Genomic DNA, 23,064 nt, shown 5'->3' with positions numbered 1-23,064 from the left:
GATGAACTAAGGACCCTCAGACTTGCTCGCTTCCTCACACATAGTTCCGTGAGCACACGTGCCTGCACACACAGAGTAAACAACTATAAAACCTGCATACAACAGGAAGAGAAAGGTACTTAGGTACTAGAGAATGAACAGAACACAGAATCTAACAGGACACCCAGGACTGCTGGAAGTGAGACAGGCAGCTACAGGCAGCTACACAAATTAAGTTTGCACCACCTTACCTTCTAGCTTAGAGCGAAGAACAGCAGTGGTGGTGTGCCGGAGTTGGCACAGGAGGGGCACATAGGGAAGGGGGAAAATTCTCATCTTTCCAGCCTAGCAAACCAGCAAGATCAAGTTGAGAGCACATTGAACAGAGCAGGGGAATGCAAGAGGTAAGGGGAGCCAGAGAAAAACACCTCAATCTCTGTATACCCACACCTCTGAACCCTGAACTATGCTTGCATGGAATAGACGCAATGAAAAGGAATGAACTGTGAACAGAGACTGGAGCTGCCACCCTGCAAGTACTGACTGATGACTGAAGAAAACCACAAAACTCTCTGCCATCTAGTCAATTTGGGGACATGGCATGGCTTTTTGTTTGGGGCTAAATGTAGTCCAAAGGCACACAGGAGAATAGGTACATATGTGAAAACACTATAGTCATTCAGGTCTAGAGAACCAGATAAAATGAATCCGAGAAATCATTAAGCATTGAAAAGGAAGAACCAAGCAGTAAAGTGCCTTAAACCCTGTCTATCCACATACCTGACTATAACATGAAATGGGCTTGTCCTCAAACAAAAGATTTTAACAGAGATAAGAGCTGCTATACACACACAAAAACAGTTAACTGATGATGTAGTGAGCCACACATTGGGCTGCTAACTGCAGAGTCAGCGGTGTGAAGCTGTGAGCTGCTCTGCAGGACAAAGATAGGGATTTCTGCCCCAGTGGCAGGGCCCACTGATGCAGTGGCTGTGAGTTGGGCTGCAATCCAGTTCAAAACCACTAACCTGCTCCTCGAGAGAAAGATGGGCTTTCTAATCCCATGAACAGTTACAGTCTCAGAAACTCACAAGAGCAGTTCTACTCTGTCCTATAGAGTCTTTCTGAGTCAACATTAACTCTATGGCCCTGAGTTTTCTGTCCCAGTAAAAATGTATAGCCTTGGAACCCACAGAGGCAGTTTTACTGTCCTATAGAGGCAGAATTGACTCAATGATAATGAGTGAGTGACCACAAGAAACCGTTTATTGTTCAAGCCCAGCCAAGAAAATTGCTGACACAAAGTTAACAACACTTAGTGGAGAAAGAATAACAAAATTCAGAACCCTGACAACATATCTTTCAGACAACCCAAAAATACCCAGCATACAAAAAATTAAGAAAATGGGCACATTATCAAGCAAAAGGAAAACAAATTAAAACTCATCCCAAACAAGGACTTTAAAGTGGCTGTTATATCCCCCTTCATAAAATACGAGAAAATATTTCAATTTGTGAAAACCTCAGTAAAGAAATGTGAAGTCTCAGGAATGAAATACAAGCAATATGGGGAAATTTTAGAACAACAAACACAAAATGGCTTAAAAAATGGCAGAGGAAGAATAAGCAAATTTAAAGGCAGGTCAATAAAAAACACACAAAGAATAGACACAAAACAGACCAAGACCAAATGAACAAAACCTCAGGGGACTCAGATCATCGTGTTAAATGTCCTCCAGTTGGCTCCAACTGATAGCAACTGTGGGGATAACAGAATGGAAGGTTGTTCATTCACCAGTCCTGCGCCATCTTCATGAATGTTGCTATGTTTCAGCCCTATCTCATTGAAGACTTCCTAGATTTTCACTGACCCTCTACTCTTCTAATTATGATGACCTTTGCTAGCAATTGATCTTATTCCTGAAGACCAGTCCAAAGTCCTTGTTTCCTGGTACCATCCTGGCTGAATCTCTTCTTAAATTAATTTGCTCTTCTAGCACACTCACAGCTATCAAGTCACTACCAACTCAGCGCAACCCTATAGAGCAGGGTAGAACTTCCCTGCACCTATGAGTTTCTGAGACTGTAACCGTTCATGGGAGTAGAAAGTCCCATATTTCGCCCATGAAGCAAATGGGGATTTCAAACTGAGGAACCCTTGAGGATCCCAGCCCAACACATAACCACGATGTCACCAGAGCCCCCCATTCTTCTGGCAGCCCAGTATATATTCAAGTTTTCCACCAATGCTACAGTACTAATGCATCAATTTTTCTGTCTCATTTTTCATTGTCCAGCTTTGGTAAACATACAAGGCAATTAAAAAGACTATCGCTTGTGTGAGGAATACTGCAGCCATCAAAGTGACATTTATTTTGAAATTTTTTTAAAGAGGTCTTTTGCAAAAGATCAAAGCAATAATACACCGTTTGATTTCTTTATAGCTGCTTATATGGATGATGATTCTTAATCAAGTAGAATGAAATCACTGACAACTTAAATTTCTTCTTCATGTACTATGATGCTGTTTACTAATCTAGTTATACGGATTTTCTTTTTCATCAAGTTCAGGTATAATCCACACTGAAACCTGTAAATATACTGTTTACTTGGTCAGATTATTTTCTCAATATATACAGTAACTAAGAATGGTGAAATGACACAAGTTTGACACACATCTTTCCTGATTTTAAATTACATAGTATCTCTGTGTTCATCAAACAACTGTCTCTTGGACTACGGATAGGTTCCACAGGAAAACAATTAAGAACTATATGTGACCTCCTCCCTGGGGGACAGACAACCGAAAAGTGGGTGAAGGGAGACGTCGGACAGGGCAAGGTATGACAAAATACCAATTTATAAACTATCAAGGGCTCGTGAGGGAGGGGGGAGCGGGGAGGGAGGGGAAAAATGAGGACCTAATGTCGGGGGTTTAAGTGGAGAGAAAATGTTTTGAGATTGACGTACAAATGCGCTTTACACAATTGATGTGTGTATGGATTGCGATAACAGTTGTATGAGCCCCTAATAAAATGTTTTTTTTTTTAAAAAAGAAGTGTTTCAGAATTCCTATTCTTCACAATGTTATCCATAACTAGTTATGAACCACACAGTCGAATTTCTATTCACATAGTCAATAAATCACAGGTAAACATCTTTGTGATATTTTCTGCTTTCAGTCCAAATCTATATAATATCAGCAATAATATCCCTTGTTCCACATCCTCTTCTGAATTCAACTTGAACTGCCAATTCCAGGTCAATATGTGGCTGTGGACATTTTTAATTACATCTCAAGTGATATTTCAAATAATGATACATAAGTGTAATGAGAACACTAGAAGAGAGAGAGAATGGCACCAGAAAAAAATATTTTAAGTACTGTATGGACTTTTCTCAAACCTGATTAAAGACAGAAATTCATAGGTACTAGATTATAAATGAACACTGACCAAAATGAGCAAACAGAGAAGCCCATGCACAGGTACATAATCCCCCAAACTCAGCCTCACTGCTATTGAGTCAATTCTGACTCACAGTGACCCAGATGAAAGATGAGGCTTTCTATTGCATAAAGTGTTGTATCCTCAGAAACCTTCAGGGGAAGTTCTACCCTGTCCTAAAGGGTGACTATGAGGTATATAATAAGTAGCTATAAATAAAGATAAAAAGCAAATCTTAAAAGCAGCAGCCGAGAGAGAGTGAGTTGATCATCAGAAATCATGGAGGTCAAAAGAGAATAGAACAGCTTAAAGCATTAAACAAAGACCGCAGAAGTCCAATTTGCTTCAGTGAGGGCCTGAAAGTAAGATGGGTCCTCAGCAGCTCTACTGGAGCCAACCACAAACATTCCACCAGGGTTTCTACTCTCATCACATCTGCCCAAATTGGTACAATCTTATCTGGACATGTGGCTTCAGTATATATTGCTAGTGGTTCCTTGTAATTATAAGGATATGTACAGGTTTCATCAAGTTGCACTAAGTGATTTTTCTTAAATAGATTATTCAACACATGTACCCACCAAAAGAAACAATACAAACTCTTTGTACACGAAATAAAAATTTTTCCATTAGAAACAAAACAATGTCAACTCCATAATTCTATATGCAGCAATCTATGAAGTACGAAGCATTGATATTTTCAGATAAAAGAAAACTGAAAATATTTTTTGCTAGCAGAGCTGCATCATAACATAACAAAATAAGTGTTTTAGGTAAAAGGGAAATGAAATCAGATGGAATTGGCATCCTCAAATATTAATAACATATGTTGAAAATGGTACATGCAAAAGGCTGGATTTTTTGGTGGGTTTTTTGTTGTTGTTCTTCATTTCTCTATAAAGCAAGAAAGTATTTAAAATGGAAATGATAACCATGTAATGTGTATAAGTTTATAAATTTTTAACATTTTACTTCAAATCATGTTATTAGCTAAGTGGATTGTGAAAAATAATGATTTCATAATTCCTAGGGAAGCCACTGTAAAAATAAATATTAAAACTAATAGCTAAAATTTCAATAGGAAGAATAAAACAGAATTCCAAAAACATGTCCCAATGAAAAAAAAGGAGGCGTGGAAAAGAGGGACAAAGGGGGGAAAAAACCCACCAGAAGACAAGTCCAAAATAAAACTATTACACTCAAACCAAACCATACAGTAAAGATTCCAAACCCTCTACCATAAGGTTAATTCCAACTGGAAAAAACTCTATATAAGGTTTCCAAGGCTGTGAAGGTTTACTCAAGCAAACAGCTCATCTTTCATCTGAGGATCAGCTGCTGGGTTTGAATGCTTAGCAACAGCACCACCAAGGCTCTTTTAAAGATTATCAGACTAATCAACACTCCCATTAAATGGCAGAGGTAGTCAGAATGTTAAAAACAAACCAAACAAAACACTATATGCTATTTACAATGAGTATAAATACAAACCCAGGTAAAATGTGCATTAATTGAAAATGTATATGTATGAATATGTATATATTGTAAAGAGTAAGCAAAAGGCTGAAGTGGATATTAATATAAGGAAAATAATACAAATTGCAAAAATGAATGTATTACAAGATATAACTAGGGACACTGATAATGATAAATGAGTCAATTTAACAGGAAGACATGACCACAAAGTTTTAAAATGCATGAAACAAAATTGAAGGGAGAAAGTCCACAATCATAACTGTAGATTTTAACAACCCTCTCTCAGCATATGAATGAACTAGAAATAAATTAAAACTAAGATCATACAAAACTGACAGCCACCTTGATATACCCTCAAATGGCAGAATACACATTCTTCCCAAGTACACATGGTACACTTGCCACAAGAAATCATACTTTATGCCCTAAAAATTAATCAACAAATGTTTTTTTAATCTTTAAACCTAGTATCATACAAATCACATTATTTGAAGACAATAAAATTAAATTATAATACTTTTTAGGGTAAGCCAGGACCACCCTCAAGTTTAGTGAGTCAGCAGAAGGACTCCACATTAGATTATACTCATGGCTAAGATTTATTTTAGTAAAGAGTACAGAGTAAATGCATCTGGAAAGAGATATGCTTTGGATGGTGAACCATGTGCACAAACACATGCCAAACACTCAAAACTAAACTCACTGCTTTCAAGTTGACTTAGAGCAACTCAATAGAACAGAAACTGCCCTATAGGGTTTCCAAAGCTATAAATCTTTAGAGAAGCAGGCTGCCAAATCATTCTCCCTTGGAGCAGCTGTTGAATTGGAATTAACTGCCAACATTTTGGTTAGTGACTGAGTGCTTTAATCACTGAAACACCAGCATTTACTAAACACCCACCAGTTGTCTCAAAATGACAAGCAACAATAACAGTGCTAGCATGAGAATTCTATTATCTGATCTGACTAGATTATACACACAGGATACGCAATGATGGCAAATGAAAAGTCATTATTATTTATTATTAGACAGCAAACAAGAATACTTTGCTAATAACAAGCAAACAGTAGACAATAGGAACAGATTTGTGGTGAACCAATCCCCCTTATCCCTACAAGTACTCAACACACCACTGTATGCGAGGAACCAACTATGTTTAACCAGGACCCACTTATCATCCAGAAATTACCCATGTCCATTTCTGTATCACAGGCAGACAGGCTGTGTATCAGGTGTCAACGAGTATCTCTCTCCCTTAGCAAGTATATCACCAGGTTAGGTTGGGTGCAATATGACTGTGTTCACGTCCATATGTCTCTCTTTCCAAAACTTTTCTTAGCCAAGTCTGTCACTCTTCTGTTTTCTTGTCCAGCTCTAACTAGCTCTCAAAATAGACTCATTTTACTAGCAAACCCAGTAGGGTACATGCCCAAATCTCGGCTCCATTGGCAACCTACTGCCCAAAGGGGCCCATCCGTTAATTACCTGCCCAGAAGTACCCAGTTATGTTCCATGGGCTGATTCATCCAGCACCACGGTCTTCTCAATGGGCCAAACCTGCCCACTACCACTATGTGCTGCTTTCATGGTTCCCACTACTCACACCACTGCCTCTATTTCTGCCACTTTGCTCCTCTGTACTTGCTACCATTTCTCTCAGTATTCAGCCTTATGTTCTCAGTAAATATTACCAGTTTAGAGTGCCCTGTTCAAAGGATACATGCCGCTCTTGGCTGTCATTGATCAGGAAGCCCCCAAATTCTACGTGATGTTGGAGGTTCATATAAGACCACTCCTCATCAATTTCACTGGGTGATTTTCATAAACCCACTAATCCTTTAGGTTGATCATAAACTGACCAATACTATTGTGTAGATTTTCTAGGCACTTATGCAAATTGTAAACCGACCAATCCCTTGTACAATTGTGGCCTAAACAATCATTTTGGGAGAATTACAAACCTGATGCCAGAAAAGTCATATAAGAGAAATCCCACTCAACCATAGATGAAATTCAGAGTGGTCGGACACAGGCTTTAAAAATGCTTTCTTGTAAGTAGCAAAAAATAGGGGCATGAATGTAATATCTCTGCCTTGGGAAGACCATTCAAGTGTCAGGGTTTATAACTTGTATGGAGGGCAACTTGATGGCACCTAATAATCATGTAGGTGTATCTTCCTATACAACCAAGTCATTGTAATTAAAACTTAAGAGCCCCAGCAATACATCAGGGCACACATCAATGATCTTAATGTTTGTAATAAGCAACTGGTGATCAGGTAGAGCACAGTATGTTGCTCTGGATGTACACAAACAAAAATTAACCATTAAAATCTAAAACCTTCAGAGAACCACATTCCCTGGATTGAGAGGAATCAATCATGGTTCCAGGTTTCCTTGAAGGCATGAAGGAATTAACAACTAGACCTGTTAACACTTTCCTTACAAATATCAATATAAAAAGCATAACTATTTAGAAAGTAAGCAATACAACTCTACATAACCACTGGATTGAAGACTAAATTCCAAGAGGAATTAGACAATATTTTAAGCCACATTATAATAAAAATGTAACATCAAAATCTGGGAAATGCAATTAAAGTAGTGCTTACAGGAAATTTTATAGCCTTAAATGTCTACATTAGAAACAGTACAAAATCAACTATTGCTAAAAATTTTTTCAAAATGATATAAATGGGACCTACAATCCATAGGCAATTCCATTTTTCCAGATATTATGCCAGAAAAGGAGTATTTTGTTCATCCTCTCACAGGGAAACATTTGGTTTCTTTGGAACCAAAACGCCACAGACTCTATGAGCAAGAAGTCATCGCATGTTTGAAGTGCATCGTTCCAAATAGGCCCAACAACTGACACTATGTTTCATTTCCTACCACTCTCAGGGTGTGTGTGTGGGGGGGGGCAGGTGTGTGTGTGTGTGTGTGTGTGTGTGTGTGTGAGAGAGAGAGAGAAAGAAAGAGAGAGAGAAAGAGACACGCTTTAGCATTTTTAAAAATCATTTTATTGGGGGCTCATACAACTCTTATCACAATCCATACATACATCAATTGTATAACATGCTTTAGAATTGGTATGTCCCTTTTAGGTATGTAGCTAAAACTTTCTAATGAGTAGTTCTTTCTAATGAGTAGTTGCTGGTACTGGCCTTGACCTGGAAATGTAAGAAAAGTAATACAAAGTAATTCAAATTTTAAGTTCCTGCTCCTTCGGTCTACTTGTCACACTGGAGTATCCCATGGTGCATACAGTAGCTGAGTGTCTGGCCATTGACAGTCGCACTGTGTCACACTCAAGCATTCCCAAAGGAGATCTGTGATGTCTGACAAGGCAACAAGTATTACTACTACAACTATTAGTTGGCTTGCCACACTTCCATAGATGTGGCTGGTCAGGAGACAAGGAGCCCAAATGAATCCAAACAATGTATTGCTCACCTAGACAGCAAAGTAAAATTAGCCTGGTCTCAGGAATCTAAATCCCCAATTCCACAGAATAAAACCAACTAGAAGGGCTAGATGACAAATGTCCAAGTATTGGGCCAGGTTGGTCACTAAATCGAACAAAAGCCTGCAGCTATATTCCTGGGATATGTTGAGAGATGCTAAACTCACCTACTAGACTTGAACTAGGAAATGGGTGAGAAAAGGCCTTGTGGCAGTTTCTTCAAGACAGGAATGAGGAATTAATTGCCTTAAGGTGGATCCTCATGAAGCTGCTTATCTTCTCTTGCTTCAGGAGGAATCACAAGACATTTTGCCAAGACTTGAGTCAGACTTGGGTCAAGCATTGCTAGGGTGGGGTAGCTGAAGATGCACATGATGCCCTGTAGCAAAGCTCTTCTCATACAATATGTTGGACCCATATGCTGCTCTGTGAACCAGAAATACTAGAAAGATCATTCAAGTTCAATACTTTTGGAGCACTATGCATTTCAGCTGGGCCCTTAAACAGTTAAAAGAACAGAGTAGTGGAGTAAAGTGAAGGTGAAGGTGATGTTTTTGACAGACTATTTTGTCATTTATCCACAAACTCTAATGGAATTAACCACTCCAAATGCAGACAACCTTGAAGACAGCAGACTATATGTGGAAAGTGTATGAAGGACACAATGAGAAGCACTGGACAGAAGCTATCTGGCTTCTCTATCTATTCACCCTGGGACTCAAGGAAGGATATTCATGGGGTCTGGTACTTCTAGAATGTTGTTGTGTCTGGCCATACAGAGTAAGGTCAGATTAAAGAAACCATCTATCCTAGGCAGCCCTGAGATTGTAGAACAAGTGCAAATCAGATCATAGAAACAGTCTTCTACAGTCCTGCCTAGATGGGGAACTGCCAACGTAATGCATTTGAATCGCATCTCTTTACATACAGAGATTGGATGATTATATAACCTAAAACCTACCTCACTCCTATCTAGTCAATTATGACTCATAGCGAACTTATAGAGCAGAGTAGAACTACTCCTTTGGGTTTCTGAGGCTAAAATGTTCCACCAGCAGCAAATCTTATCTTTCTCCCATGGAACAGCTGGTGGTTTCGAACCTTGACATTATCAGCCCAATTAGTAATCCACTGTGCCACCAGGGCACCTTATGAATGACTATACTGCAACTAAGATTTACATTTGCCATAAAAGAAGCCTTCACTTGCATTACTTTAGGGTTAAGCTTGGCTTCTATCAGTAGACTACAAGAAGCTACATTAATTATTTTTGGAATAAAAAAAATCTGTATAGCCCTTATACAGATTTTTTTTAACATGACCATGTGTAGGAAGGGAGCCCTGGTAGTATAGTGGTTACACACTGGGCTGTGATCCACATGATCAGCAGTTTGAAACCACCAGCAGCTCCGTGAGACAAAGAATGGCCTTTCTATTCCCCTAAACAATTACAGTCTCCGAAACCCATAGCAGGTCGCTGTGAGTCAGCATTGACTCAGTGGCAGCGAGTTTGGTTTTCTTTTTTATAGAGAGATCATCTGACTTAATTAAGGCTGGTTAGAAAGAATTCAAATGCAGCTCTAGACAAACAGGTCCTACTCAGAGTACTCCAAAGGAAAAAAGGAAAGCAAAACCACATGCCATTGTGGTAATATAACAGGAAATGGGAAACCACCAACTGAAGCCAGTGACTCTAGCATAAAAAGGAAAAATCACAGATTGGCCAGAGAAGTAGGTAAGAGTGAACTCTACTGGCACTGTCCAGACTCTCGGGGGTGGGGGTGGGGTGAAATTCATCTAAACTTAGGGCCTGTTGCTCACAAAAGAAAGAGACACTGGAGAAAAATCTGCCAAAACTGTGAGAGAGCTCCGGTGGTTTGAAAGTACAATGAAAATTCAAGAGAACATTATGATATTCACTAGTAAAAAGGGCTACAAATAGACACTGAGATAAGCTAAACCTATCATGCAGAAGAAACTCTCCGGGAGTAGTTAGCTTATGATTGGTGTTATTACATAATGTCAAGTTGGTTCCAACTCGGAACAAACACTGCTAGGTCTTGCACCATCTAATTGTTGCCATATTTGAACCCATTGTTGCAGCCTCTGTCAATCCATCTCATGGACAGTCTTCCTTCACCAAGCATGATTGCCTGCTCCACATATTGGACCATCCTAATAATATGTCCAAAGTACCTGAGATGCAGTCTCACCATCATGCTCCTCTTTTTTAAAAGAACTTTTATCAGATCACCACCTTTGCGTTCAACAACTTCAATGACTTCTCAAACCTTCCAATAGCTCGCTTGGTCTGTCCCACCTCCACACACCTCCACATATCTATATTTTGTTGTTACTGTCCTTCTTTTCCATTATTCCTTTTAAGGAGGATTCTGTGTGTATTTCTTCCAAGAGAGATTTGTCTGTTTTTCTGACAGTTCTGGGCATAGTCAATATGCTTCGCCAACATCATAATTCAAAAACATCGATTCTTTAGTTTTCCCTATTCATTGTCCAAATTTCACATTCATGAGGCTAATAAAAATATGACTTGAGTCAGGTTCGCCTTGGGCCTTAAAGTGACATCTTTGCACTTTAGCCCATTGAAGAGGTCTTTTCCCACAAATTTGCCCAATGAAATGCATCATTTAATTTCTTAATTGCTGCTTCCATGAGTACTGACTGTGAGTCCAAGTAAAATGAAGACCAGGACTGCTTTCTACAGGAGCAGCTAGGGGACCTCGACATTGCTGGATTCCTGCTTACACCTGAGCTGCTTCTTACCCTGAGGTCTTCATCCCGAAAATAGAGATTCCTTTCCATTTAAGAATATTACAATCAGAGAAGTTGAGGTAGTGGGCACAGGGAGAGGTTCTGTTTTAAACATTTTTGTTTGAGGTCATGTATGTAGCCTTGGATCTTCAAGGAAAAATTTTGGCTGGGTATACCCCCCTCCCCCCAATATCTCCCCTCAAAAAAACACTGCTAACAAGTCAATTCTAACTCATATTGGCCCTACATAGTGTTTCCAAGGCTGTAAATCTTTATGAGAACAGACAGCCTTACCTTTCTCCTAAGGAGCAGCAAATGAGTTTTTCTAGTTAGCCATTCAATGCTTACACCAGAGTGGGAATTCTCAATATGCCAAATAAGACTAAAGTCTTTAGAAGTGATGGCATTATGCAGGGAAAGGCCAGAAGTCAAGGAAGGTGTTTTAGGGAGTAATGAGGTCAAGTAAAATGAAGCAGGTACATATAGCGTTCTTTAGGAAGCAGAGTTCATCATACAGTATCAATTATTCTTCAAGGGACTGACAGGAAACAGCATCCATTATAATCTCTCTTATTCTTCACCAGAAAACTGGATCTATGACTCAATATTCATTAACTACTGTTTTCATAGAAAGGTAGAGTACATAGTCTAAGTCAATAAGATTGGAAGGAATAACCTCATCAACTCAACAAATATTTGTCTAGCACCTACCATATGCCCTATATTTTCTTAAGACAGGATCATTATCCTTATATCCTCTCATTCACTCATTCAAAATTCATAAGATTATTCATTAATGTGCTAGACCATAATATTTGGCAAGTGGAAAGTGAGTGCTCAATTTACATTTTCTCTTCCTAAACACAACTTTGCCTTGTGTTTATTATACGAAACTATAATAGGAATAGGCAGTGTAAAGTATGCTTCATGCAACTGGGATTCCAGAAGGATCTCCAAGCTTTAGTGTCAAAGATACATGCATTGGAATTCCACACTATTATACCTCCAAAGCGAGTCCTGGTGGCGATGTCATGCAAGTGTTTGAATGCTAACTGTAAGGTCTGTGGTTCAAACCCACCAGCTGTTCCATAGGAGAAAGGTGAGGCTATCTGTTCCTTTTAAAGACTTGCAAATCCTACACAGGGTCAGTATGAGTCATAATCACTTCGAAGGCAGTGAGTTAGGTTTTTAGTTTTTGGATATACTCCCAAAATGACCTTGAGTGCTTAAACTTTGTGAACTGTAGTGTCCTCCCTATAAAGTGGGGCTCAGTTGTCATCCACCTTAGCTAAGACCAAACCAAACTCACTGTCAAGTCAATTCCGACTCTTAGTGCCTGGAGTAGAACTGCCCCTGTGGGTTTCGGAGACTAAATCTTTACGGAGTAGAAAGCCTCATCTTTCACCTGAGAAGTAACTGGTAGTTTCAAACTAACCTTATGATTAGCAGCCTAATGAGTAAATAGCCCACTAAGCCACCAGGGCTCCTTTTTATAGGGTAATAAAAACAATGAAAGCAAACTATTAGGTACAACATAAATTGCTTATTGTTGTTGGTATTATTATCAATAAAGATAATCTGTGTTATTAAGAACTGCATGAGAACTGAAGAGAAAAAAATAGTTGGCACAATCAACCTCCTGAAAGGTGAGCTTTCACTATACTCTTGTGAAGGGCAGGTCTGTATAGAGTATGTTTGGACAGCAGAAGGAAAAACAAAATCCACTCAAAATTTGTACCAGGCCCCCTCCTAGTCTGTGGAGGGTCCCACTGAAGTCACTGGCATTCTAAATCATAGTGACCCTCTAGGACAGGGTAAAGCTGCCCTAAGGATTTCTCAGACTATAATTATTTATAGAAGTAGAAAGCCTTGAGATTTTCCTGTGAAGTGGCTAGTGGTTTTGAACTGCTGACTTCGCAATTAACAGTTCAACTCATAACCAACTACCCACTTTCTCTTGTCAGCCTGTTTGTAACAGACTAGAGCCTACTCACTGTAATGGAAGGAGTCTAGGTGTAGGCAAACAAAGAATTTTAAAGTTAAAAGAACACATTTATTTTTGCAACATAGTTCAAAATGAAGCAAAAAAATTATATTTTCAGACTGGCTACTTATCAACCTAAAGAAAGTACATAATTCTGGAGATGAATTAGATATTAAAGAAGGATAAAATGACATAGGAAAGTAAATACATCTTTGTCAAAATCATCATTCTGGTTCCATGAGTAATACTAACAGAGGGAAAGAAACTTGGAATATATTCTGTTAACTTTCTTTTTTTTGCAGTGACAGCAAATTTTAAAACTCAGCATATGTTTCTAACTTTGCCTCTTTCCCTGAAGCGAACATGTCAGAGAGGATTACTGTGGTAAGTTGCTCATATGGATTTTTTTTAAACAGAATTGGAATGCATAATGCTAGAAGCCAAACCACGAAAGAACAGGCACATTGGAGATAGATTGGAGCAGATACACAAAACATACAATGCTTTGCATAACTGGGCTTTGCCACTGAAAAAGGAGGGCTGTGGTTAAGTAGGACTGCAGAAAATAACCCAGCTCTTCTAAGACACCATTTTAAAAGAAGAAAAGGAATAAAATACAAGGGACTTATTCCAAGTCAGAGATTTAGAATATGAACAGTTTCAAAAGAAACCCTAAGTTCTAAATTCTGAGGCACTCAAAATTTTGGCACAGTTTATTGCCAAGCTTTTATAGGCTATAATGAGTAGTACCAAAAATTCATCAGCAGTATTTGAATAAGCTTGAAAATAAGTACAACGCCCTCCCCCCTCAAATAGAATAAAATTAAGCAACTAAAAAAAATTTTTAACACTCTGGTTACCCCAGCCTTGTGGCACTGCATTTGATTTTCACTTGGGCCATATTTTTGAGAAGTGCCATGTTTCCAACTTACAAAGAGTAAAGCTAACACAACCTTTATACAAAGAGGGGGCTCAATAAATGCAGAAATAAGGTTTGACCGATAAAGTATAAAATAATTTGCTTAGGAGATCCTAAGTGACAGTGACAATATTATTTCAGCAGTCACCAATCTTTTCAGGATAACCAGATCACTTTGCCATTGTAAGAAAACTGCTCCAATACCAAGAATTTGCCTTCCAAGCCATTTCAAAATAGGAAAAAAGGAATCATCAGGAGCTAACCTTTTCTTCAAAAGCCCCAAAAGAAAGTTGGTTTTTTAAAAATCTTGTCTTTTATTCCCATGGCACAGTGGTTAATAACTCAGCAGCTAATCAAAAGGTCAGTGGTTCAAACCCCCCAGCTGCTCTTCAAAAAGGCGAGACAGTCTGCTTCAGGGAAGAGTTACAGCCTTGGAACCCCTGGGGCAATTCTAATCTGTTTTGTAGGATCCCTATGAGTAGGAATGGACTCAATTGCAGTGGGTATGGTTTTTAGTTTCTTTTTTTGTTTTTGGTGCCTCATCCATATGCAAGTTAGCACACACCTACGCACAAATGTACATCAACTTGCCCTTTTTAATTTTTTCTACCCTCAAGATAACTCGTAAAAAATAAATTTTGAATAAGTGTTCCTATAACTAAAAGGCAATGTGTGAGAAATTTCTTAGAAATATATTTTAATATTTTATTCAAACACCATCTTCAATATTATAATCAGAAGAGGGAAAGGAAAAAAATCACCCAACTCCACTACTATTCAGTCAATTCCAACTCCTTGTTAAACTATAGGACAAAGTAGCCCTGCCCCTTTGAGGTTTCTGAAGCTGTAAATATTGATGAGAGAAGAAAGCCTTTCTCCCCAGAAGTGGCTGGTGGTTTCAAACTGCTGACCTGTGGTTGACAGCCAAATGAGTAACCCACAAAGCCACCAAGGTTCTTTTCAAGTTAGTTACATTGGTGAAATAAACATTTTATGTATGAAATAACTTATGTTTTCTCGTAGCTCTCAATTCTGAAAGGCGACACTTGATAGAGTTTTCCATGTTTCCCCTCCCCTAGGAGAACCTATACTGAGGTATTCAAAGCACATCAAGCATTTGAAATTAAAATGAACTAAGCCTCATTATTACTCTAGATACTGCCTGTGGATTGGCAGCAATAGCACCACTCTCAGAAATGTAGAGTCTCAGGGCCTACCCCAGACAGGCTGAATCAATCTGAATTTTAATAAGATCCCCAGAGGATTTATGTGCACACCCAGGTTTGAGAGGATTGAGAGGCATCAAGTGGATGATCTACCAAATGCAATGTTGAGCAAAAGAAGTTATGTACAGATGCATGATTTCATTTATATATGTTCAAAACAAGCAAAATTAACTGATATTTGGAGATAGTAATCAGGTGGTAACCATCTGAAGAAAAACAAGGGTTTCAGATTTTCTGGAGCCATGGAGGCTGGGTAAATCTTTGAAACTATTGCCTTGAGAATATCCTTAAACTTTCCACCAAAAATGTCTCATGAAATCTTCTTAAAACCCAACAATAGTTTTTAGCTTGCCTAGTAAAAAAGACCTGCCTTGATCACCACACTCTGAAAAACTCTCTCTATGAGATCATACTGACAACCATAACCTGGAAGCTATTATAGGAGCCTCAGGGGGCAGTGAGTTGATGTCAATGGCGATGAAGGAATCAGAAAAGGAGGGCGAGAATAGTTGCGCAACTTGAATAATGTAATCAATGTTACTGAAATTGTATATACAGAAACTGTTAAATTGGCATGCTTTGCTGTACATATTCCCAACAAGTTTTTTTTTATTTTATTTTAAAGCAAGGGAGTGACTTTTTCTCTTCCCTTTGCCTGATGCAATTTACTTCCAAAGTTGCCAATACCACTATACCACCTACCAATTCCTTCAGGCCAGACCTCTCCACTGACTTCCACCTGGATATCAAATTAAAAAACAAACAAGCAATTGTAATCAAGTCCATTTTAATTCATGGCAACCCCACATAGTCATCTGAAATTCAACATGCCTAGTAATGAACCCTTGGTCTTCCCTGTCTCAAATCTGCTCTTCCCACAGTCTTCCCTACCTCCTTAAATGGCTACTCTATTCTTTCAGTTACGAAATCAAACCAAACTCATCACCATCAGTTGATGTCACATTGTAACCCTATGGGGCTGGGGGTGGGGGGGAGGGCAAACTGCCTCCTGTGCTTTTCAGAGACTAACTGTTAATGGAAGTAGAAAGCCTGTCTTTCCAGCAGATGTGCTGGTGATTTTGAACTACTGTCCTTAAGGATCACAGCCCAACTCATGACCACTTGGCACCAGAGATCCTTCCAGTTACTTGGGTCAAAATTTGGTATTGTCCTTGACTCTCACCCTCTCTCTCACACTGTTTCCAATTCATTAGGAAATCTGAACACTTGCTATCACCTCCACCTTGGTCCAAGCCACGATAACCTCTCTTCAAATTAATTTCTATTCTGTTCTTGCTCCCTTAAAATCTCTTCTCTATACAGCATCACAATTGATCCTGAACAACAGAAATCAGATACAAACACGCCTCTGCTAAAAGCCTCCAATGCACTGATTCCCTTTGTCCCTCAGAATCAAAAACATCCTACTAATGTTCTTCTATAATGACCTTAAAGGTCCTTCATGATCTTCCCACTCTCCCACACCCCTTCTCACACCTCTGACTGCTTCTTATTATCCATTTCTCTCCCTAGCCTCTAGGACCTTTTCATTAATAGCAAAAAGGTCTCCAAAAGGCCTCACCTCAGGACTTGGGTACTTCCTATTTACTGCCTAGAAAGCTCTTCTCACAAATCACCAGCTCTCTCAGCTCCTGCAGGTCTTTGTTGATCAGTGAAGTGATTCCCGATTACCACCTTCCAACACATCCGATTCAACTACAGGGTGCTGTCCTCTGCACCTTTTCTGTTTTTTATTTCTTCAAATAATAAATTAACTGATTTGATCTATAATTTTACTTATTTACTTTATTTATTGTTTACCGCCTACAAATAGAATGTAAGGTTCTGGAAGGCAGTGAAATACAACGGGATGGGTTTTGTTGTTGTTGTTTTTGTTTTGTTTTTCTTTATTCATGGTTGTATCTTCAGTGCTAGAACAATGTCTGATAATTGATAAGCACACAAATATTTGTTGAATAATTGAAAGAAAAGGAAATAAAAACATATGGTCCCACACACGGTTGACTTACTCTTTTCTAAAAATTCTTCTAAATGTGAAATATACATGAACAATCATGTGCAACTATCAAATGTAGCCAGTTTCTTCACCCACATTAGTAAACTTGAAAACCTCATTGTAATCCTAGTTAACAGACTACTTAAATTCCACTAAAAACAAAAACAAACAAACAAAAGCAAAACCAACTTCCCCTAAAGAATGTTTCTTTCACTCCTTCCCTTTAGATTTCTTTATCTTCATTCATTCTTTTCTCCTCCTGCGTCTGCTTCCATACTTTCCTGCTTTCTAGACCCACTAATTGTTCCATCAATGACAGGAGTACTTCATTGTATTGTACCTCTCCTCTTTTGCATTTTGCAGATATTTCCGTTTTTAAAAAGGAAGGAAAATTTAAGTTGTCAAGGATTTCATCTTGCTTGAATCCACAATCAATGCTCATGGAAGTAGCAGTCAAGAGAACAAAAGATGCGTTGCATTAGGTAAATCCCCTACCATCCATTTGATCCCCATGCATAGTGACCATACAGGACAGAGTAAAAAGTTTTCAAAGACTACTGTAAATCTTCAAGGGAGCAGACAGCCTCATTATTCCATTGTGCCAAGGCTCCTAAACCAAACCAAAACCAAAAAACAAAACCCACTGCCACCGAGTTGTTTGTAATAATGACCCTATATAGTGCATCCATGACTAAATATTGAAGGGAGCAAAAAGCCTCATCTTTCTCCCACTGAGCTGCTGCTGGGTTTCTGTTAGCAGCCCAACTCCTATTCTACATTGCTACAGAAACCAATCAAGTCCAACTCATATCGAACCTGTATAGTGTAAACATAACCTTTATATGCACTGGGGTAGGGGTGGGGATCGTTCACTCTTTTTAGTGTATTTGTTTTATTGTAGTGGTATGAAACCAAACCCTGTATCTCTTAGAATTATACCCACAATCCCTCATCTTCTCCAATAGGCTTTTCACTTCCCTTTACACTCCAATTTTCAAGATCCCTTAAAATACTCAAACTCTTGTCTTTTTCTTTCCCTCTACCTTGATCAACAATTTGTTGACAGAAGTATTTCAAGTTTCACTGTCACCCTTTCCTGACTACCACGGCTAAAAGAAGTGGTTTTTAATCAGAATTTATACCAAAACCTCCTAAAATGTCTTCCTGCCTTGAAATTCTAATTCAGTCAGTTTACATTGGAGGACCTAAGGCAGCAGTTCTCAGCCTGTGGGTTGTGACTCCTTGGGGGAGGGTGTGTGTCTGTCGAATGACCCTTTCACAGGGGTCGATTGATTCATAACAGTAGCAAAATTATAGTTATGAAGTAGCAACAAAAATAATTTTATGGTTGGGGTCACCACAACATGAGGAACTATATTGAAGGGTCGCAGCATTAGGAAGGTTGAGAACCATGACCTAAGGAGACCTAGAGAAGAGCAAGGAGCCCTGGTGGTATAGTGGATTATTCATTGGGTTGCTAAACGTAAGGTCAGCAGTTCAAATATACTAGCCACTTCAAGGGAAAATGACTGGGGTTTCTACTCCCATAAAGAGTTAGTGTCAGAATTCCAAAGGAGTTCTTCTCTGTCTTCTAAGGTCACTGTGAGCCAGAATTGACTCGATGGCAAGGAGTTTGGTTTTGGGGGAAGCACCCTTGGTGATGTAGTGGGTTCCAAGTTGAACTGCTAACCAGGTCATTGGTTCAAACCCACTAGCCATTCCATGAGAAACATGAGGCTTTCTGCCTCCATAAAGATTTCCAGTCTCAGAAGCTCAAAGAGATGGCTCTCAGAAGCTCAAAGAGATGGCTCTACTGTCACATCATGCTGCTGTGAGTCAGTATCAACTCAATGGCAGTGGGTTCAGTTTGGTTTTGGGAAGCAGTTATAAACTGCACCTCATGGTGTCACCATAACTCCGAATGGACTCAATAGTAACTGGTGGTGTGTTTGTGGTTTGGTTTTGGTTTTTTCTTGGGAAGCATAAATAGGAGTCCCTAGGTGGCACAAATGATTTGCAATCTGCTACTAACAGATTGCTTAGTGGGTGCAAACATGTTGACTGTTTGAACCCACCCGGCACGGTGCCACCAAAGACAAAGAGAAGGCCTGGCAATCTGTCCCCATAAAGATTACAACCACGGAAGCCCTATATAACAGCTGTACTCTGTAACACACGAGGTCATCCTGAGTTGGAATTGATTTCAAGACAACCGGTGTGGTTTGAGGTGGTGCAAACAATGAACAATTAACTAGCCAAAAGGGTGAATGTCTAAGTCCACCTAAAGGTGCCTTGAAGGAAAGACATGGCAATTTATTTCTGAAAAAGCCACCACTGAAAATCAACCATAGAGCACAGTTCCACAGTTCCCATGACAAACATGGGGTCCCCATCAGTTAGAATCAACTTGAAAGCAACTGATAAGCAAACATGTTAGCAAAAGCAACTCCCTAAGAGAGTCCAGTACACAAGCCAGCTTAAGATCCAATGTTTAAAATCCCTCCAACCTGACTATCTACCACTCACAGAAGAGCCCTGGTGGTATAGTGGTCACAAGGTGGGCTGCGATCCAAAACGTCAACAATTTCAAACCACCAGCCATCCATTCCTAGGGTGAAAGATGGGGCTTTCTACTTGAGTAAAGAGTTACAGCCAAGGAAACACACAGGGGCAGTTCTGCACAGTCCTGCAGGGTTACTATGTATGACTTGGCATCAACTCAGCGGCAGTGAGTAACTACTGAAACTGTATGAATAAGAGTACAAAATAAGAGGAAGTTATGCACTGCTCAACTTTTGTTTCTACACCTGACACACACCAAAAGCAAACAACCAAAGATGAATTGGTGAATGTAAAACTAATGATCTGCTATGTAAACTTTCACCTAATTTACAGTAAAAAAAAAAGTCAAAAACAAAACAGAAACCAAATAGACAAACTAAACTTCTGGTCACCAAATCCAACCACTTCTCCTTATTTTCTCCTTCCCAAACTTGACATAATCTCTGATACACTTAAGCTCTCTCTTTTCTTAACATGCACTACTTTTTTGGTGTTTTAACACTCTCCCCTCAACTCGTTTGTAAGCCATGTGGATCTGTGCCCCTCAGTATGATCCATGTGCCAGCAACGTCACCATCACTAAAGAACTTAATAGAAATGGAAATCGCCAGGCCCCCATCTCAGATCTACAGAATCATAAACTCTGGGACTAGGGCCCAGAAAACTCTGCATTCTTGTAATTATTGTGCACATTAAAGTTTGAGAAGCACTATGCTAAGCAACTTGTTGGGCGTATGGAAATATATGGGTTTGGTTCGAAATATTACTCATATAACCCACAAGGTTAGCAATTTGAAACAAACAACTGTTCTGCAAGGGGGCAGATGAGGCTTTTTACTCCAGTAAAGGATTACAGTCTCAGAAACCCACACGGATAGTTAGTTCTATCTTGTACTATAGGGTCACTGTGAGTCAGAATCGACTTAACAGCTGTGAGTTTTTGAGTGACAGATTAGAGGATGGGTAGAAAAGATGGTGTAGCAAGGTATCTGTAAGTTGTGTGAAAATGAAGTACAGCTTTTATACTTAAAAAATTCATAATCTAACATGGGAAAAAGATACCAATAACTAAGAAAAAGATAAACTATGATATGTGTGAGTTGAGAAAGAGGTTATTAATGGTTGTGATAGGTCTGTTTTGTTGGATTAACCAGTATCCAATCCTTACTCATTTTTAGACTAAAATATCAACTATAATTATTTATGAAGGAGTACATTTAATATGGAGAAGGAGGAATATGATTATTCTTTGTAAGCCAAAGCCTAAATCAAAAACACTACTGGAAATTAGAGAGATGGCAAATAGAAAGGATGGTAGAAATGGTCAGGACAAAATAGCCCTCTCTAGTTGGAGCTTCAGAAATAGAATACAACTGACTGTGTGTAATACCTTCCTCTAGTTCTATTAGCCTTCAGAAGATGCCTTCCAAATTTGATTCACCTTCGTCAATTCCAGCAGCACTCTATTTGTATCTTTCTGCAATTGGTTACTCTTCAAGTTTCATGTGGCCTTTTCATTAGTTTCCATGCCAGCACTCAGTCTTTTTTAAACTTTTGCCTTATTTTGAAAGCTGTTTTCCCCTAGATTTGCAGAACTTTTAGAATAAACTATGGTCTAATATGTGGAAACATATTTCTATTATAAATATCTCTTCTATAATCCATACAATGATGCTTAAACCTTAACTATTATTTTAGCCTTCTGAATTTCTTCTGTTACACAATATGTATTACTGTCTTTCTAATGGCATTTATTAGTATCCCTGGTGGCATGGTGGGTTATGCATTAGTTTTCTAACCACAAGGTCATCAGTTCACACCCACCAGTAGCTCTATGGGAAAAATGCAAGGCTTCCTGTTCCTGTAAAGATTTACAACCTCAGAAATCCAAAGGGCAGTTCTATTCTATCTTATAGGGTCACCTCAAGTTGGAATCTGTCTCCCATGGAACGGCTGATGAGTTTGAACTGCCCAGGTTAGCAGTCCGACTCTTATCTGACAATGCCACCAGAGCTCCTTGCAATATCAATAGTTAACACCTAATTCTTACTGCATACTAAGAAGCCCTAGGTATAAGGGTAAAGGACATCTCTCAGAAGCCCAAGAGAAAGGTAAGGCCAATGAAATCTATTTCATAGAACATGTAATGTTCAATTCATTCTGGGGAAGTGGACCAATTTTCCCAAGGAAATTGTGGTAGTCTTGAAGGATGGATAGGAGCATCCCTACACACCCTTCGCCGCCCCCATCCCCAACCCTCAGTCCCAAACTTGGTAATGCTAGCAAGCATATAATAACTTAAAACAAGAAAAGAAAGAAAACATAGAAAAATAAAAATAACCCAAGACTAAAGCCTAATTGGAGAAAACAAATTCCATCTTTAAGCACTCTTCAAATCTAAAACTAAATGTTTATAAAACATGATTCACAATCTAGGAAAAGGGGTAGAGAAGGAGGAAGTTCAGCTTGTGTTGTACTAAGTTAAAATAAATGAGTGAAAAATACCATCTATGCTTAGGAACACATCATATTTTTCATAAAAAAATGCTGTTTGAAAATGAAGACTTATGAGACCTTCCATTTTGCAGTATTTGTCCAAGTGGTTTATATTCCAAATATCATTTTTAAGGGTATTTAGGTAGCGTAGTGGTCAGCAGTCCAAACTACCAGCTACTCTGCCAGGAGGAAGACGAGGCTTTCTACTTTAGTAAAAAGTTACAGTCTTGGAAACTCACAGGTTCAATTCTGCCCAAGAACCTCGCAAGTCTTCCCCCACCTCAAATAAAATACCCTCATCAACCATTCATTCACCCTTACTTGCACACTTTCACATTTTTCAAAGTTTGGCTTCACACTGTAGACATCACAAAGCAGATTTAGGTCTATTTGACATTTTACCCTTTCATTAAATTATTTCCTCCCGAATTCCATTAGTTTAACTTTTCTCTGCAAGAGTCGAATAGGGAACACATCACCAGCATATTTACAAAGGCAACTGCAGCTAGAGTTTCTCTCTCTCTCTCTCTCTCTCTCCCCTCAAATCCCTCTTGGGGGCCTTTCTACCACAGATCAAAATCAGCAGACCAGGAAGGAGAGGAAAACTGAGGCAGGAAGGTTTGTTCCCTTCCTTTCACTCCCTGAAGCCAAGTCTCTCTTAACTCCCCAATCCCTTAGGGCCACACCTTAACCTCACAGCCCCAATCCCTGACACCCCCC

General features: G+C 39.1%; 1 protein-coding gene across 1 annotated transcript in view; it reads right to left on the bottom strand.

Annotated features, from left to right (window-relative positions):
* The window catches only part of PRRG1 (proline rich and Gla domain 1), a 102,598-nt gene that overhangs the window by 78,811 nt on the left and 723 nt on the right, over positions 1-23,064 (bottom strand). The window lies entirely within an intron of this gene.

This window comes from Echinops telfairi, unplaced genomic scaffold, assembly GCF_000313985.2.
Source record: "Echinops telfairi isolate 266 unplaced genomic scaffold, ASM31398v2 ScPeMD7_38;HRSCAF=143, whole genome shotgun sequence".
Taxonomy (NCBI): domain Eukaryota; kingdom Metazoa; phylum Chordata; class Mammalia; order Afrosoricida; family Tenrecidae; genus Echinops; species Echinops telfairi.
This window is presented reverse-complemented; position numbering and strand designations above follow the sequence as displayed.